We start from the raw sequence: 20029 nt of genomic DNA on the forward strand, positions 1-20029 counted from the left end.
AGAGAAGAACAAGAAACATGAAATTTTATTGACTGATAAAAACAGGACTGATAGGATTTGGGGGGAAAAAAAGAGCAAGCTAATTTGTGAAATGAAGATAAGGCTATAAATTGTGGGATATTAGTACCTACAGTATAGGGGTTTTTGAGGATTAAAAGAGAGAATGTGTATGAGGTGCTTGTCAGCATCCATGTCGCACTGTAGGTATTCCAACACCCTTCCTAACACGCTACCTACTATCACCACTACCAGTGTTACTTCCGTCACTACTAATATATCTCAAGCAATTTATTAATTAGAAGTATCTATGTTGCATTTAAATGACTTTCATTATATTAGAGGTTATCATTCAATTAGAAATCATGCTTTCCTTCCTACCCATATTCAGACTAGAATGTAATTTAATATAAATCAAGATTACTGGTTTAATCATCAAAAACTTATTTGATACTTTTCAATAGGCAAAGTCCAGCTTTAATTAGCCAATTTCTCACCCTAAACATTCAATTTTCATCTTTTGAAACAATCAATATTTAATCCCAGAAAGAGTCCCCAGATTGTTTAATGGAGATATGCTGGAGGCGAGGAGGTGATCATCAGGTCACACCCCAATGTAAGTGGGTGTGATCATCAGGTCACACCCTAATTCAGAAATGCTTGTCATCCAGCCAAGGATGGGCCAGACTGGAGAGGAATGGAATGTTGGTGGAACGCATAAGTTATAAGGTTACTGGAGTTAATCAGGAATAATATAAGGATATATCCAATTTTGCAAATAATAAGAAATGAAATTAAAAGAAATAGAATACCTAACTTAGGTCAACCCTAATTATGCAAAGCTGGGAAACTGTGCTAGGAGAAAATGGCCACAATGCACAGGCACAGAAAGTGGCCCTCAGCCCTTACTCAGAGTCTATCGATTTCCATTTTGCATACAAATCATGCAATCCATCCCGGGTTGTAAGAAAAATGGCTTAAGAAGGAGAATTTTTAAAAAACACATGAAAGCAGTAAACTATTCTAAAAGCAACAGTCTAATGCCTTTGTTGTGGGGAAAATATAGTTGAAAGCATAAAGATACCTCCAGGGAACATCTTAAGCTGGCATCATCATAAAGATGAGTTGGTTACTTTACAACTCAACAAGAGGGAGAAAATGATTTCTGCTAAATTTCTGAGTGCTAGGGAGAGTCAACAGCAAGAAGGGGCTAATTTACAAGAGGGCAGCAGGATAGATACAGAGAGAAGGTGGCTAAGTATTCCAAAGGACAGCCAGAAATAGGAAGGGCCACCTAAGTGGCAGAGAGAGAAGCAGAGAGCCTGAGAGTTGAGGCAATGTCATTGAACTCCATGAGAATACCGTAATACCTACTTCTTTGGATTGTTGTAAGGATGAAATGATATATCTGAAGTTGTATTCATTGTTGATTGCTGTGTAACAAATTGCCCCACAAGTTACTGGGTCAAAAAAGCAAACATTTATCAACTCAGAGTTACTAAATCCAGCCACCCTCCAGGGGGTAGAACTACACAAGGCATGAATTTCACAAGGTGGAGGTCATGGGGGCCATATTAGGGGATGCTGACTACAACTGCATGTAGCAATGTGCCAGCACATAAAGGCTCATATATGCTAGCCCCTATAACTATTATCATTTGGAAAATTCACAGAACAACTATTGTCACTGAATAAATGAGGTATTACTGTGCTCAAGCTTCAAATCATGTTCTAAAGAATAAATGAGATATACTCAATGATGAAACTCAAGCCACCAAATATTAATCCAGCAAATTATATCTAAACACACAATATTAGAAACAATTTGTATTGGGAAAGGAGGGACAGTCAGAAGCAAAGGGCAATGGAGACCATTAGCATCACCTCCTTACTATGAAGGTTTGCAAAAGTGGCCCCCTCATGCTGGTGTGATTCCATCCTGCATGACTGTTCTCTGGAGCAGTAGTCATTTATCTCTGTCTGCTTTTTCTCCCACCTAAGTCCTTGTCACCACCACAGTGGAAAATTCAATGGACATGGACATGAACCCCCTGAAACCCCAGAACTATCTTTTTGGTTATGAACTAAACACTGACAAAGTTTGTCACTTTAACGTGAATAATGATGAAAAAGTTATAGTTATCTTTAAGAAAAGTCAGTCTAGGGGCTGTGCATAGGATGAATTGTACACTGCTGAAGCAGAGGCAATGAATTATAAAGGCAGTCCAGTTGAAATAATACTAGTACTTTGAAAATGTCTGCACAGCCAATGGTTTCCCTTGGGGGCTTTGAAATACTACCACCCATGGTCTTATGGTTGAAGTGTGGTTCAGGGTCAGGGCATATTAGTGGACAGCACTTAGTAGCTGTGGAGGAAGAGGCAGAGTGAGAAGATGAAGAGGAAGAGAATATGAAGCTCTTAAGTGTATCTGGAAAGCGATCTGCCCCTAGAAATGGTAGTGAGGTTCCACAAAAAAAGTAAAACATGCTGCTGATTGAAGATGATGATAATAGAGATGATGATGATTATTTTAATGATGAAACTGAAGAAACATCTCCAGTGAAGAAATCTATATGAGATACTCCAGCCAAAACTGCACAAACATCAAACCAGAATGAAAAAGACTCAACACCATCAACACCAACATCAGAATGTCAAGAATCATTCAAAAAAAACAACTTGTAAAACACCAACAGGACCTTGTTCTGTGGAAGAAGACATTAGAGGAAAAATGTAAGCAACTGTAGAAAAGCGGGCTCCTCTTCCCAAAGTGGAAGCCAAATTTATCAATTACATGAAGAACTGCTTCTGGATGACTGACCAGGAAGCTGTTCAAGGTCTCTAGCAGTAGATGAAGTCTCTTTAAGGAAAATAGTTTAAACGGTTAGTTACAAATTTTCTCTTATTTCATTTCTGTAACAATTGATATCCGGCTGTCCTTTTCATAATGCAGAGTGAGAACTTTCCCTACTGTGTTGATAAATGTTGGCCAGCTTCCATTGCCAAAAATGTGTTGCCCAAAACATCGGTTTTTAAAGATGAAAATCCAGCCTTTGCATGGTTTTAAGCACATATGGAATGTTACGATAGGACATAGTAGTAGCGGTGGTCAGACATGAAAATGATGGGGAGACAAAAATATACAAGTGAAATAAACTCAGTATTTTAATAACATAAATAAATAAAAACTAAAAAGTGTCCCTTTCTCACCGTGACCACCAGATTCTTCCACTCTGCAACTGCAAACCCCTGCATTAAAGTACTCTGCTTTCTCTGCTTTATGGTGAATCAAATGGTATACGTGGAAAAGAAAATAAGCATCTATTACTTCAAAAATTGATGGAATTATTGGACAACAGCATTTGTAAATCAAATCAGGTTTCCATCAAATTATATGAATACAAGCTACAGGAGAAAAGGAAAGAGGAATCAGAAGAATTTGATGGTGCAAATTCTGAAATAAAATAGCTATTTCTCTCATCTTTGCCAATGAAATATTAAAGATGTCAAAAGTGGATCATTACCACTGCTATCAACATGAACAGCCCTCAGAAGGGAGCAACCTTGGATGCTGTGGCCACCCTAAAACTGACAAGCTCAAATCCATTACACTGTAAATGTATCTTCATCCCCAACCCACCCACCAGCAAAGTGTCCTAAGACAGCTGCTAATTTAAAGGCAGAATTAATTATAAGTGACTCAGTGACAGATGCTCCGCATTTGGACTCCAACTGAAAAAGCCTCTGTGTTCTGGGCATGATGCTGGTGTTCTACTCTAAAGATTCCACCGCAGCGGAGGCCACATTACTTGGTGGGTGGCTTGCTTGCCACCTGTTTGGGCAAACCACTGTGACTTAGCCTAGTTTTCCGATTTCCCCACTTGCCGTTCCTCTTGCTAGTCTTCTCCTCCTTTCCCTGCAGCTAAAGCACAGTCTTATTTGTCACCACCCGTCAAGACACACAGGAGAAAGGGGATTCATACCAGCATTTTTCCTGCACCCCTTTCTCTAGAAGCCAAACAAGGTATTCTTCAAAGAAAGCACTGACCATGCATAGAGAGTCCTTTGCCTCTTTGGGATTAGTCACAACCTCAAAAGTGACCAGCTATCATGTCAATCCATGCTCCTAGCTGCCCACAAACTTCCTCATTCCTTATGGTAGAGAAGATACCTAGAATGTTTTCATGTTTATTTTAAAAGTAATATATTTGCATTTTAGAAAAGCTAGACATATAGAACATTTTTAAGAAGAAAATAGTCAGAATACATTTTCTATTTTGTTCAATGAAATCTTTTTAAAGAGTTCTCCATGCCTATATTTGGTAGAAGTCCTCAGTATGCATTATGCATAGAGAAAAAGGAACAATTTTACCTTAGGTTGTATCTTATATGCCTGGAATAAATGGTGGCCACTAATATTTTCATATTTTTCATTTTGTTTAACACATATTTTTGAGTTCCGTCTAACACATTTTAAATGCTGAATGCCAAGGTGATACAAAATAGCCAATTTTATAAATTATTTTTCTTTATAAAAATTAAGCTTTACCTGTTGATACCTTTGGAGAATGTCTCAGTCAGTTCGGGCTGCTATGCCAAAGTATCACACACTGGGTGGCTTATGAACAACAAATTTCTTATATTTCTGGAGGCTACAAGTACAGTATCAGGGTACCAGCATGACTGGATACTGGTGAGGGCCACCTTCCAAGGTGCAGACTGCTGTCTTTAATTGTATGGCAGCAAGAGGGTAAGAGAACTCTCTGGAGTCTCTTTTATAAAAAGCATTCATCCCATTTAGGAGAGCTCCATCCTTATTACCTAATTACCTCCCAATGTTTCTGCCTCCTAATACCTTCACATTAGCAGTTAAGATTTCAACCTATAAATTTGGAGGGGGAGGGTACATAAACATTCAGTCCATCACAGAGAGTACTGCAGTGCTTAGAAATTCCTGCTTTCCTTTTAATCTACTTTTAGATGAACTCATCTCTACAAATATTATTCCCATCCCACGTTTGGTCTGCCGAACTTCCAAAACCCTTCCAACTGTCTTCCACAGATTCTACTTCTCAGCCTGCCATGTTTATTTTGTGTAAACATTATGTTTAACAATCATGACTTGCATAATATAATTATAAATAAAATTTATTTCTGTATCTTAAAATCCACTCTAATAGGCTAGATCTTTCTTGATATCCTTGATGTTTCTGGTACTTGTAGGGTAATAAAAATATCCATAATTCATTCAAGGCTCATGACAGTCTCAGTAATTAGATTATTTAGTTCTGTGTAATGGTCAAAATCCAGTCTTGCATTAAATTTAGAACAGATATCTCCTTCCAAACTTTTGTATCATGATTTTGTATCTCACTTTGAAATATGTTATCAATTTTCTCAGTGCTTCAACTAAAGCTTCCATGACAACATCTTTTTCAAATGTTTCCTTTCATCTTCTTATGCCCATAACCTTTAGAGGGTCCACTAGAATTCCCAATGTTAGTCATTAGTATAATTCATAGCACCTGCTCTCTCTGTCCAGTGAAAGATACACCAAATCAGAAAAACAACATTGACTTAATACTTGTTTTATCTTCTGCTTACCACCAAGAATCATCTACTTTCTCCAAATGGTGTCAACAAAGAGCCCAAATTCCATCTGAAGGGTCCTCATTGAAACCCAGGGAAGACAATTTTGTTTCAGTGAAGCCCCATCAACTTGCCTTTAGATTATCAAGGAAGGCCTGCCTACTTGTCTTTTGATTCATCATCCCTCAGTATTCCTGACCTACTGCTCTGTAAATTGCTCCTACCAGGTCAGACATCCTAATTTCTCAACACTCCTCTTCCAACCCTAACACCTCCTCTGTAAGCATATCCTCCTGCCCAGTTGCCAACCCACTGCTTTATCCATTGTACTTGTCCTCATCAATCCCATAGCGCCAACACACATGACTCTTCTATAAATGAAATCTCATCCTAATCTGCATCCTAATGTGTGAAAACTCTTCTCTACCCCAGTTTGTTGTTCACATAGTAACATAAATTAAACAATGCATTCACATCATTTATTCCTTACTGGCCTAATAAAGTTTTCCCTTCCTCTGACCCTTTTGACTCAGAGTAGTGAGTGAGAGAGAGCCAGGCATCTCTTCTTCTCCACTGCTTAGTTGGGTGACTAGTGCACCCATTCCACATAGAACAATTACAGGTCACTCATGTCATACCCATGCTCTGAGTCACAGCTGCCCATGTGTTATTTAACTCATATCCATAGAATCTATTATCTGTCTTCATGAAGCCCAATCTTAAGTTGCTTGTTTTGTTTTGTTTTGTTTTTTGAGACTGAACTCACTATCGCCCAGGCTGGAGTGCAGTGGTGTGATGTTGGCTCACTGCAACCTCTGCCTCCCAGATTCAAGCAATTCTCCTGCCTCAGCCTCCTAAGTAGCTGGGACTACCGGTGCCTGCCACCATGCCTAGCTAATTTTTTCTTTTCTTTTCTTTTTTTTTTTGGTAGTAGAAACAAGGTTTCACTATGTTGGCCAGGCTGGTCTCCAACTCCTGACCTCGTGATCCACCAGCCTCAGCCTCCCAAAGTGCCAGGATTACAGGTGTGAACCACTGCATTGGCCAAGTTGCCTGTCTTCTAAATGTAAGCTTATCTTCTAAATTTTCTCCACTGCTTATCGAAGCCAGAGATGTGGGAATTATCCTGGTGATCAGGAAGATCTCATTCATCATCTATCCTAGCACATCATTATAATTTTTGTCCTACTAAAACACAATTCCTTTTACGTAACTCTTTGGTCAACTGCCTTTAATGGCTTCTCCTTACCCACAAGAATAGATGCCAGTTCAGATTTAAGCTCCTTTGCTGTAGAGATTTAGCCCTAATTGTACCAAAGATAGGGTTGACAGACTTAGCAAATAAAAATAGAGGACTTTATCTGGCAACCTTGATTGAAGAGTAACCAAATGCAACAGTAAAACCATACTACTTTCAAGCCATACAAATGCCATAATTACTATTCAAAATCCTAAACAATCAGTACAGCAAGGATACTGACCAATCAGGGTAGACGAAGATGGTTAACAAGTGAGAGGCTAAACCAATGCATCCTCGTAGCATCACAGCTATGAGTACATCCCAACTCATACTACCATCCACAAAAGAAATGTCCATTATCCTCTCCTTTATCCCTTCAAATATTTTCCATCTTGCAAAGACTTCTTAATTTTAATTTTCTATATGAAAACCTTTCTTAAATAACTAAACTAGTGTGAGTTTGGAATCGAAGATCAAATTTATAGTTCCTTTAACTGAATTTCTCTAGCTAGTACTGCCTATGCAACTTACCTTGCAAGATGCTGCCTGTTAGAAGACAACTGTCCATGGGTCTCTTGCATTTCTCCATGTCTTATGAGCAGAACTATTGATTGCCATTTGTTCAAGGCTATCTTTTCAAGGATGTTTATACAGCAAACAGCCCTGGAAGATATAGTATCTCTTTCCAGGCCAAAGAGCAGGCATGCTTACTGCCTATTACAAAAAATTCAGGTTCCCTACACATGGTGTTCTCTCCTGTAGCAAAATCCAGAAAGTGAACTGGCATTCATATGCCCTCCCTGCATCACTTCTGTAGAACTTAGAGGCAAGGGGAAGTGACTTAAATATGCTAACACTCATGTAGTGTGCTGTTCTGTAAGAAAATCTGAGCTGTCTTGTGTCTTCTGCCAGGATATGCGAAACTGTGACAAGCCTACTTGTAAGTTTACAAATAAGGTAAAATATAAAACCCTTCATAGTTGACACTGCCATGCTACTTCAATGTTTCACACATATAAATCTAATAGCCCAAACTAGATTATGCTTCATTAATCCTACCTTTCATTCAGTGCCATTTTGCAGAGTGACAGCTCTACAAAACTCTCACTGAATAATATTTTAACATATTTTGAGAAACGAAACAAAAACAAAAAGGGAAAGAGGTTATCTCCCATGTTTATGAAAGCCTATGATCAAGGAAAGAAGGCTTCTTGAGAAATCGGGTAATGTCTGAAAGTTAAGAATAAGGCTAAACTCAGAGGGCTAGAGAAAGATACAAAGTGAAAGAATCACTGAGAACCCATTTCCAGATCTGATTTCTGAATCTGTGCTGCACACTGACACTGCCTAATCCGAAAGCAGCCTGCATCATTATCCTCACCACCTCCAACAAATTACTCACTTCTCTAGTGTGTCTACTTTGTCTTAAGAAGGATGTCACTGTCATGGTGACAGCACCGTTGAACTTCAGGAATTAGAAAAGCAGCAACGCTGAGCTTCTCTAAGCCTTGAACTGAGGCAGGTGGGCCCGAGTTAACAGTCATCTGGCTGTGGGCCTCCAAACAGCTGTGGGCCACTCGGGCCTGAGCAAGAAGCCTGTATAATGAGTCTATGCAGGAGCTAGAGTAAAGCACAGCCGTCGAGTAGAAGGTCGCACACTAGAGCATTGTGCCACACAAGACATCCCCCGGAAAAAAAATTTGTATTTAATATACCACATAGAATGACCTCTAGCTACCTGTATTTATTTAGAAAGTGAAATTTGTAGCACTGTTCACCCCAGAAGCTCTGGAAAGAGTGTTTCTATCGTTGCTGAATAGACCGCTGCAGCATTCCACAGGTGATCTGCAGTAAAATACATAACCTCAGTCATTTAAGAAAAAAACACCAATGGGCCGGGCGCGGTGGCTCAAGCCTGTAATCCCAGCACTTTGGGAGGCCGAGACGGGTGGATCATGAGGTCAGGAGATCGAGACCATCCTAGCTAATACGGTGAAACTCTGTCTCTACTAAAAAAAAAAAAAAAAAAAAAATACAAAAAACTAGCCGGGCGAGGTGGCGGGCGCCTGTAGTCCCAGCTACTTGGGAGGCTGAGGCAGGAGAATGGCGTAAAGCCGGGAGGCGGAGCTTGCAGTGAGCTGAGATCCGGCCACTACGCTGCAGCCTGGGCGACAGAGCAAGACTCAGTCTCAAAAAAAAAAAAAAAAACACCAGTGGAATGACACTTGATTCGTAAGTGGTAAAGTCCAAATTTGACAAATCAAAACTGTTCTTGACCAGAAACTTTAAATTCCAAATGTCAAATGAACTATTATGAACTGAATGTCAAATTTTTTTCTAGGCTTTTTCTTCCCTTTTTTTTTTTTAATTTCACACAATTTTGGATGCCATCATGCTGAGTCTCATCACCCATCAGAACATTTAAATTAAAGACATCTGACAGACGGATTTGGCTTATGAATTCATTTTCATAATGTTCAAATATCCACATCAAGGCTCTGTGTCTGACAAGTGGGCTTTTTGGTAATAAGCATATTATAAGCCAGCAGGAGTCATCTTGCTAGTTACATTTTCATGCAAGAATTAGATATTAGGAGATTCCTAGGTCAGTGCAATCAACTGCAATTTAAACATTTTTAAAAGATTTATCAGCTTTTAGAAATGGACTATCATGACTTCCAAATGGGACCAGAAATGGCAGAAAAGCATTGTATCATGATACTTTTTCTATATACTTAAGCCCTTCATCTTAAAACCTATAACTGAAATATAAAAGGTGATTAAAATAACAAGTTTATAAAATATCTATTCTACAGGGACTTTTTTCTCTTCCCTTCAAGGCCTGCAACTGAAAATCAGCAAAGTTTATCTTGCTCGCTTCATTCCCAAGCTCCTCTTTTGTCTCCGATACTTCACAGCTTACCCCAGGTGGATTCTCTAGGTCTCTGTGCTTCTTCTCCAGTCCTCTATCCCAGACTTCCAGGGTGTAGTCATACCCCATGATTAATAATTCCATGGTATGGGGTAAACATCAAGCATTTTGCCCATTTTTCTTCTGAGTCCAGAAAAATATACCTCATCACAAGCTTCCTAAGAAGCATTTTGTTAATACCAGAAGGTTTTTCTAATTGTCACCTTAGTCCCTGGCACATAACATGTGCTCAATCAATGGCTTTTTAACTGAACTAATTAAGACAACTTTCAGCAGATCAAGAGTGAAGATACTGTGGTTCACAAACATTTTACAACACAGGCACAGGGCCTGATAGACACTGACTGATCAATTCTGCAGGGAGAGAGAGAGAAAGAGACCATACATAACATTTTACTCAATAATTAGTTGTACAAGCAAATTTGAGTCATTTTATCTTCATGAGAAATTCTTCAGATCAAATAACAGAATCATGATAATAACCATAAAGTAATACAATTTTAGGCGCTTCCAATGCACCATATATTTTCATCATCATGTTATATACATTGCTTCTGTGCTGGGCTATACCACATGTACTAGTCAGGATATATGAGTTAATGCTACAAATACAGCTCTGAAATCTCAGACCCTTCAATCAGAGAGCAAAGACTTATTTCTGGCTCATGTTATATGGCCAGTGGGAGCCAGCAGGGGCTGACAGAGCACCATGTCAACCCTTGATTCCACAATTCCCAAGTCAGGAGAAAGGATGTGACAATGACAACTAGTACACTGGTTTGTAAAGGCTTCTGCCTAAAAATCACACACAGCACTTCAAAAATCCCTTCAAACCTCAAAAATCACTCAAAAAATTGAGCATATAATGGAACCTAGAAAGTTCTTTAAAGTTCTTAAAACGACAACAAATAATTAATTTAAAGTAACTGGGCTGTCCAATAGCAAATACAATATATTAAAATTGCAATGGTAGCAAAAAGTATCACACATTTTCTGTGTACCAGGTATCATTCTGACATTTAACAGGTACTAACTCATTTAATCCTCAGGATAGCCTTTTAAGGTAAGTACGAATACTATCTCCATTTGACCGACAAGGTAACTGAGGAACCAAGGAGTTGAATAAATTGCCCAAGGGCACACAGCGGCTAAGTAGTAAACAAGAGATTGGAACTAGACACTCTGGCTACAACATCTGTACACTTAACCTCTGTCAATCTAACCCATTGCAATACATGTGAAGACTTTGTTGGTTAAATTTCAGTATGAAGAAATATACACAACAATCTACAATTATACAATTCCTGTCTAGTTTTAATTTCCAGTTCTTTCAGTAATACGTGCCTTGAAGAACATGTTCCTGGCCTGTCTGGTCTTTTCTATTTTGTCTTTTACTCTTGGTAAGTTCCTGTGGGGCTGAGATCACACTAACATCCAGCATCATGATAGCAACATAATTAATGCTTAATAAATATTTGTGGAGCAAATTAATAAAATTCAAGTTGTCCATTTCTTCTGATTTATCAATCTGACTCGTAACATCTAAACTAGAAAGTGCTTTTCTTAATTTTTTAATGTTAATACATATTTTAAAAACCTTTGAGTTCTTGGTCTGCAAAGTTCAAACATAGTCATTATCAATTGTTAATTTCTGTCAATGTACTCTCAAAATTCTGGCCATGTATTTTGCCCAAGAAATAGTTTGTTGGTATCAAATTGCACAAATATTCTTCTGATCTCCCCCATGCTGTTTAACCATTTGGTACCATGTCCTGTAGCCTGCATGAGCACCCTCCAGCATCCTGAGCAGAAGGCTCTCCCTGAGTGCACAGGAAGAAATTCAGTTGCCTATTACACACAAATTCCTCGCCGCCCCCTCATGTCTTCCTCACTGTCCAGAATCCAGACTTGGAGATAATAGATAATAGGTCACAGCAATCTGATACGAAGCATAAGATTCAAAAAAACTCACCATTTGATGTAGACATGTACACTGAAAATTCTTTTTTCCTTTGATGTACTGATCACTGACTGCAACAAAATAAACAGAAGTGAGACATAAGGAGAGAAAAATGGAGAATAAAGGAGACTGCAAAATAGACTACTATACCCTAAACAACGTAGTCCATATTGGAAAAGAGACCGTGTCATGATTGTCTTTCTGGCTGTTATATTAAGTACCTAGTTTCCTATATGAACTTTGCTTTACAAATTAATAAGACTTTCTTAAAGCATTTGAAATAAGCCACAGGCCTGGGAGAGTATTCCTTGAACTACACTCCATTGATTTGCTTTTCCTGAAATGCTTATATATCTTTGATGTTAAACGGGTTCTTTAATCAAATAGATTAGAAAAAAAATGGATATAGGATAATTACATCGGTTTCTTTGTTCAGACTGCTCAGATACTTTTCAATGCATACAACTGTATAAATAGAAATCTCTAAGGTATCTCATTTTCATTATATTATCCCATCTTTGTGCACCACCATGATGAAATAGCCTATGCTTTTGCACATCTATTCTTCTATAGAAAACGTGTCTTTGTAGAATCATACTTGACAAGCAAAGTCTTTCTTTCAAATTCATGGCTGATGACTTAAATGTTCCCAAAGCCCTTACAGTTGAGGACCCACGTGTCAAATAAGCATGGCATTTTAACTCAGTCCTTCTAAGCACACACTGTGTGTACACACACACACACACACACAATCAGTTAACTTTATCTTGTATCTTGTTTGGAGAATTAGTCATTCAGTATTTTGCAGTTCCTTATTTGGCGGGATCTTTCCATGGGTTGGGGGCTCACCTCTCACCTAATTAATTCACCGAATTACTAGCTGGACAATTGACTCTACAAGATTCCACAGTGTGCTTAAAACTCATGCTCTCTTTCGGCGTCTTTCTTTCCCTTTGATCATTTGAGACAGAGAGCTAAATTCAGCTTCTACAGTTACCACTTACTTCGTAAGTTGTGCAACTTATTTAACTTTTGTTAGTCCCCATTTCCTTACCTATAAACTGAGAGTAGCAATATATCTCCTACAGAATACTCATGAGATTAAATGAGAACATTTGTAATAAAGTGCTAGTACAACTCATTAACAGGAAGGACTCTGCAGATGCTACTTCTCTTCATTCTACCACTTCATCCTCACCTCCCTTCTACCTCAGCATCTAATATTTCTAAATATTTTAGTAAAAAAAAAAAATTCCAAAGCACACTTTGTATTCTAAATCAATTTCTAAATTGTCTAACTGGTATAGTGAAGTTCTCTTAAGAGGCAGTGAAATTAGAAGGGAAAACCAAAGATACAATCATGCTGTGGCTGGGTATATTTATCCAGTCATCTCTGTTCTAATCCTTCCAGAAATAACAAAAGATGCAACATTTCTACCACTGAAAGTGTTGCAGAAAAGCCTATAAAAAGACTTTTAATGTGAAATTTGAAAAGAGAACGTTTAATTTTGTTGACTTATGTGTTCATCAGTATCTTAAAGAAAACCTGTAGGTGATTGATTTTGTGTTAGATATTCCTTGTCACAATATTAAAACTTTCTTTCAATTGTGAAATTTGGATTAAATAAACTATTTAAGCTAATGCATGTAATTGTGGGCATGGTAAATAAGGAAGATAAAGCTTTATCCTTGTTTTAATTATGGAAAATTAAAGCACAAAAAAAGTGCATGCTTCAGTTTTGAGATCTCATTCAGGCTGTGTCACCATATCTGAAAAAAATCTGAATCAGGATTAAAATTATGGTCTGTCTGCTTCAACTCAACAAATCAAACATTTCTCTAACTCCAACATAGAAAAATAAATCATAGATTTCTTTATCATTTCCCCCTTGCTTTGTGATATATTACAAGTACAATTTCAGAAAATCCTGTTTCATTCTCCGTTAGAAAAACAATTTTCTTTCTAAAAAGTATCATTACTCCCTAAATTATAATTTAAAAAATAATTAATATTCTCCCTTACTTCTTAAGCAGTAGAAAATATGTTGTTTTCAACAAATTTAGGCAATATGCAATGCTTTAGAATCTTTAGAATTAGGATATTTAATCAAAATACGCCTGAGAGAAAAAAATGATTTCCACTTTGGGATTTACCCAGTGGCATAATCTAAATGTTTATTCCAGAGGAAGCTTATTATTCTGCCATCGGGTTATTCTAGTCATGTTAATTTTACCACTGACATTGCTCATACTAGAAGTACCCCATAGGATTTCCACACTGAGTAGCAGCAACGTTCTTTCCTTTTCCTGGTCAAAATCAATCAGCCTAGCCAAATATTGTAACCCCTCTCCTCATTACCCAAGCAGCATGAAATGGGCAGGCAACAGCATCTGCTTCTAGTTAAATAAATCAATTGGTATCTCTAGAAGTATTGCCCCACTTCAAGCTAAACTCAGAAACCAGTATAAAAGAAAGTAAAAATTTTGCGAGTCAGTTAAAATGTGAAAGCAGCTATGTCTTTGATACCAGATCCATGAATTTCAGTTATGTAAGAAGCAGCACCATATGTTGGTAGTTGATTCAGAATGTATGTTGTATAGTGTAAGACAAGATTTTATCCTACATGGCATCCTACTGTTTTGAGTACTTCAGTTGTTTTTGGGTCATAGAGTAATAATACCAGCAAATCCCATGGCAGCATCCCAGCTCCCTAATTCTTTCACTCTAACCTGAGTTCCTTAGGAAGAAACAACGTTGTATAGAATGTGATGCTGTAAACGACATTCAGTAATTCCTTGGAAGAGTTCGTGGGGAGAAGGAGGTGTGGTGGGTGTGGTGCTGGCAAGAGTTTGATGCAGGAGAAAAATCCACCTGAACCCAGAATATATATCTATCCCAGTGAGGGCACACTGTTGCCTTCTCCAAGATGGAAGGCTTCCAATAAAATCAGACTGTTATAAGGTAAACGCCAGGTCCCTCCTCGGTTAGTATTGAATCAGGGACTTAGTATTGGACCCTCTAATCACAGGAGGGCACTAAACAATTTTGGTAGTCAGGTTCCTAGTTACAGGAAGAAAAAGTACATGTTGTTGGGCTCATGCCTAGCCCCCCATCCACAACATCATCATCACTTTCTTCGTTAGCCTGTTTAGTCTTTTCAAAAGAGTTTTCAGTATTAGTGATTTTCACTTCTTTGCCTCCAATTTATTCTCATCCAGTCTGGCATTCATACTCACAACTGGTCTTAAAGAGCCCTTTTTAAGGTAATTAAAAACCTCCATTTGGCCAAATCCAATGGTCAATACACATCCTGGTCAACCCTCTTCAACTCCTTCCTTGAAACTTTTCTTATTTTTGCCTCTGGGACCCCTCCTTTCTCCAATTTCTCCCTACTTCACTCCTCCTGTCATCTTTGTTAGATCCTTCTCCTCTTCCAACTTCTAATCACTGAAGTTCCCTAGGGCTTTGTCCTTAGATATTTCTTCCCTACCTACACTCTCTTTAGAGATGATATCATCCAATCTCTTGCCTTTAAATGTCCTCTATATGCTAGGGATCCTCACCTTCATGTTACCACTCTAGACCTCCTCCCTAAATTCCACACCCATATAACTACCTACTCAACATCTCCATTTATCTAATAGGACTCTCAAAACTAATATATCAAAAAAATTATTTCTTCTTATCCCACAGTCTGCATCTCATAAAGTCCTCATCTCAGTAAACGCCCACTTTATCCTTCCCATTGCTCACACCAAAATCTTTGGAGCTATCCTTGACACCATTCTTTTTATCATATCCATATCCAATCCATTAGCAAATTGTGTCAGCTCTACCTGCAAAGCATATCCAGAATTCATCCGCTTCTTACCACCTTCCCCACAACCACTTTAGTCTCATCCATCATTTCTTTTCCTGAAGCAATGGTTTCCTTGCCTGTTTTCTTCTTTCCCACTCACTCCCTATAGTCTATTCCCCCACACAGCATTCCAAATGACCCTTTTAAGACATAAGTTCTGTCATGTTACTCTTCCAACAACACTTACTTCCCATTTCACTGAGAATGAAATCCACTCTTTACCAGTCTATAAAACCGTATATGACTGGGCCTCTGCCTCTTCCACTTGTTCCCCTGCTTGCTGTCAAATTTGCCTCCTTGCTGCTTCTTGAACAGACCAAGCATGTTTCTGCCATCTATTCCAAATTGTCTGCAATGCATTTACCCTGTATTGTTGTCAGATTCCCTAAACGATATCTAAAATACCACCTCATTACTTTCTACCCTCAATTTAATTGCTAGACAGATAGGATAGCACAGTTTTTGAGGGGTGACTCAGCTCACTTCATCCCACAGTTCTATGGTCTCTACTGAGCCAGTTACAAATAAAAGCTGCTTTTCAAAATGGTACAGTTAGTTGCAAAGGGAGAATTATTTTTCTAACATTCAGGGCATTCTGTTGCAGATTCTCCTCTTGTAGCTTGATTTAGGTTTTGTCAGCCTCCCAGTCTGCCACAGATACTTTCATCATCACTAGATGTGCTAGGTCATTAAAGCAGAGTGGCACGGCTGCTTGCCTGGCCCAGCTAAAGAGCTCTCCTCTCATTCTGGAAACCTTTGGGATCATGGAACACACACAGATATGAAATATGTCTGCTCTGAAACAGACATATACCAAAAAAAAAAAAAACAAAACCAAAGGATTGTACCTCTTTCTTGGTGGCAACAGGGTCAATGAATAACTATTTGTTTTTTCATCTGAAGTAGAAATCTCGATATTGCCCAGATACTTCAAAGAGCTGACAGGCCTCCATAGTATCGAGATATTTATCTTCTTCCTCTGGCACAGTCATCTTACAAAGGCTTCCAGGCTTTACTTTTTCACTTCACATTATCAGGATGCGACACATGTGGTGAACCAACATGGCTTTCTGTGAAACAGTAATGTGGACAAATTTCCTTTAGACAAAATGACACAGAGTTGGACAACAGGTTAGATCCCGAGACAGAACAGTAAGTGTGTACTATTTTCCCTTCCAGGTATGAACAAACCGCCTCTGCTATTTTTTATTTGCAGAATAAAGGAGGGAAATATTCACCTATTTAATCGCTATATAACAGATTCTAAGGGCTGTAATGATTTTCTCTAGTAAGGAGACCTTATTAAGAAAATCAAATATAATTGAATTCACCACCTGATTAAGCTTATAATAATCCACCATCATTCTCCAAAATACATCTGTCTTCTGCATTAATCTAACTAGGGATATGATAAGAATCATTAATCTTCATCTTTCAAGCCTTTCTTGGCAGTATTAACATCCACAATTTCTGCAAGGATACAGAACTGATTTTGACTTATTCTATGGAAGAGAAAGGAAAGTCCAAAGACTTCCAGTTTAGCATTCCTACCATAATGGGATTTACATTCAGTGGTCCTCAACCTACAGTAAAATTGTGATGCAATACAATATCTTTATAGTTCTCTTTTCTTTCCCTTCTGTGTCTTACTCCAAATTTTATAGACTTAATGCCTGATTTCTAACACCTTTCTATAAGCAAATTGTGAGTTCTAGCATTTGCCCTCTGAACTATATTAACGTCCAAATAAAAAAGAAAGATCCTAAGCTTCAAATATAACCAACAGAATTTCTAATTGTAAACCTATCACTTCTTGAATCCTAAGACTTTGCCCACATTACTTAATTTCTCTAAGTTTCAGCTTTTTCCTCTATGAAAGAATGATTGATACCTTATCTATAGACTTATGAGGTAAAAGTCATTGAACACAGTAGGCATTTATAGTAACCACAGGATTCTAAAGCACTTGGTGTTCTCTTTGCCTAAAATACTTCAATTCTCCGACCCTTCTACTCTTCCTTCAAATTTCCCTGGAAAACGTTTTACTATTCCTTTGCTTAGGTCAAATTTCCCTTGTATGTATGTTCCCATAACACCACCTCTCTCCCCTTTGCTTCCAGTGTTTATCTTGGATGTTATTTTATATTAATTTTATATTGATATGATTAATGTTTGTCTTTACCATGGCTCTGTATACCCCTTGAGGGAAAGCCATGGCTGTTTTTTCTCATCTTGGTATTTCTAGTGTTTAACATAGGGCTTGACCATTGTAGGCACTTAAAATTAGTTGAATGAATAAATGAATACACAAGGCAACAACTAATGAGCACTTCCTACTGGTAATACTACACATTATGTGCTTTGTGTCCATTACCACATTTAATACCTATTAACTTGATAACCAACAGCCCTCATATTTATTATAAATTTGGGAATGTGTGATTTAGATAATGCTAAATTCTGAGGTTTTTCAGTCTTCCTCATTGGTCTGGGTATCCCTCTTCCTACAATATCTTATAATATATTCAAAATCTCAGGTCCATGTTATAATTTTTCTGTGCATTCAAGATCTCCAACACAACACAGTTGATTCAGAAACTCTGGTCTGCATCAGAAACACCTGAGAGCTGGTTTAACATTTCCCCCATACATAGAGATTTTAAATCTGTAGTTCAGGAGTGTGACCCAAGCCTACATGTTAATGCATAATACCCCAGGTGACACTGATGCTAATGCAGAAACTGTGCATATATCACTTCAGAATGTGAGATTTTGGAACTCTGAGCTAGGGAAAAATACAAGTGGTAGAGTTGAATTGTTCAATAGTAAACCACAAAGAACTTCAAAGTTAGGGGAAAGAAATTCTCACTCTTGGAGGCTGACCTCTAGTGTTCTAAAGTGAACGAGTGTCCTAGGTGGTCAGAGATTGTTAACTAATATGACGATATACAAAGAAACTATATGCATAACGATAACTAGTATAATTAGAGGCTTCAACACTGGAAGCTTTAAATATATATACTGAAAAGTTGGCTTCACAGACTGAGAAATCTTGATTTGGTTACATGAAAGAAGTACAAGACCTATTTCTGTGAACTGTCTTATATTTATGCCTAATTACCATGGGCCAAACAATACTAATGTATACCCCTAAATATGTGTTGGAGTACTTTTGTTGTAAGCTTTCATGTGATTAGAGCAAGATCTGTGGAACTCAGTCTTTTTAGTTTACTGTCCTAGAACCACAGTCATTTGATCACAACTTTAAAACAATAGTAAAAGTACGGTTAACGTAACATAGTTAGATTTATTTTGGTGACTGTTTTTGGCATTGTTCCTCTACCCTACTAGAAAGAGACAACTAGTGTATATGTTCTAGAAGGCAACTGGGCATCTCTAAGACAGACATTTGAGATTTTGGAGATGGACACAGAATGATTAGTACTCTTCTAACCACTTCATAGATTGGCTCTAGCAGTGGACAAAGGATCCTTGTATGCTCCACTGAAGCACCCATTTCCAGCGCTAACATAAACCCCAAGTACAGGAATGGACTTTCACTTCATGGGCTCAATAATATAACTTGCCTTTGTTTTTCATGAAGAATATCGGGGTTTTTTTTCTGTTTTGTTTTTAGTTTTTTGAGACGGAGTCTCGCTCTGTCACCCAAGCTGGAGTGACGTGGCACTATCTCAGTTCACTGCAACCTCCGCCTCCCGGGTTCAAGTGATTCTCCTGCCTCAGCCTCCCGAGTAGCTGAGACTACAGGCACATGCCACCATGCCTGGCTAATTTTTGTATTTTTAGTAGAGATGAGGTTTCACCATACTGCCCAGGTTGGTCTCGAACTCCTGACCTCATGATCCACCCACCTCAGCCCTCCCAAAGTTCTGGGATTACAGGTGTGAGCCACCACGCCCAGTCTCATGAAGAATATCAGGGTTTTTTTGTTGTTGTTGTTTGTTTTTTAATGTTTGCCAAGATCTCTACCGAAAAAACAGGATTTTTCACTTCCACATTCAACTTGCACATCTCCTTTATTTCATTCCCTTGAATCTTCAAGTATTATCATTGAAACAAATACAAAACTTAATAGAGCGAAAAATGTATTATCAAATAAAAGAAAATTCCAACCTCATTTTATAGATTTTAAGTTTCAGACAGCTCTTTAGTATAAGATAAATATTATATTGATATTTGTAATTGTTAAGATAACTCAGATTGACCATAGTTGAGTCATCAGCTCTACACTTTACTAGCTGTGTGATCAGAAGCAGTTTCTTAACTTCTCCAAGACCCAGCACGTTCATTAGTAAAAAGGGATAATATCTATTGCATGTTGTAAGTTTCATGTAAGCATGTTAAGAGTATTCTGAAATATACCTGGTACGAGGTAGATATTTAAGAATTATTACTTTTTATTATTACCAGTCACCATTGATAAGAGGAT

General features: G+C 38.0%; 1 pseudogene; it reads left to right on the plus strand.

Moving 5' to 3' along the window:
• The window catches only part of LOC105512853, a 70570-nt pseudogene extending 67692 nt beyond the window's left edge, over nucleotides 1-2878 (plus strand).
• The last annotated feature ends 17151 nt before the right edge of the window (nucleotides 2879-20029 follow it).

This window comes from Colobus angolensis, unplaced genomic scaffold (assembly GCF_000951035.1).
Source record: "Colobus angolensis palliatus isolate OR3802 unplaced genomic scaffold, Cang.pa_1.0 Scaffold104, whole genome shotgun sequence".
In the NCBI taxonomy this organism is placed as follows: domain Eukaryota; kingdom Metazoa; phylum Chordata; class Mammalia; order Primates; family Cercopithecidae; genus Colobus; species Colobus angolensis.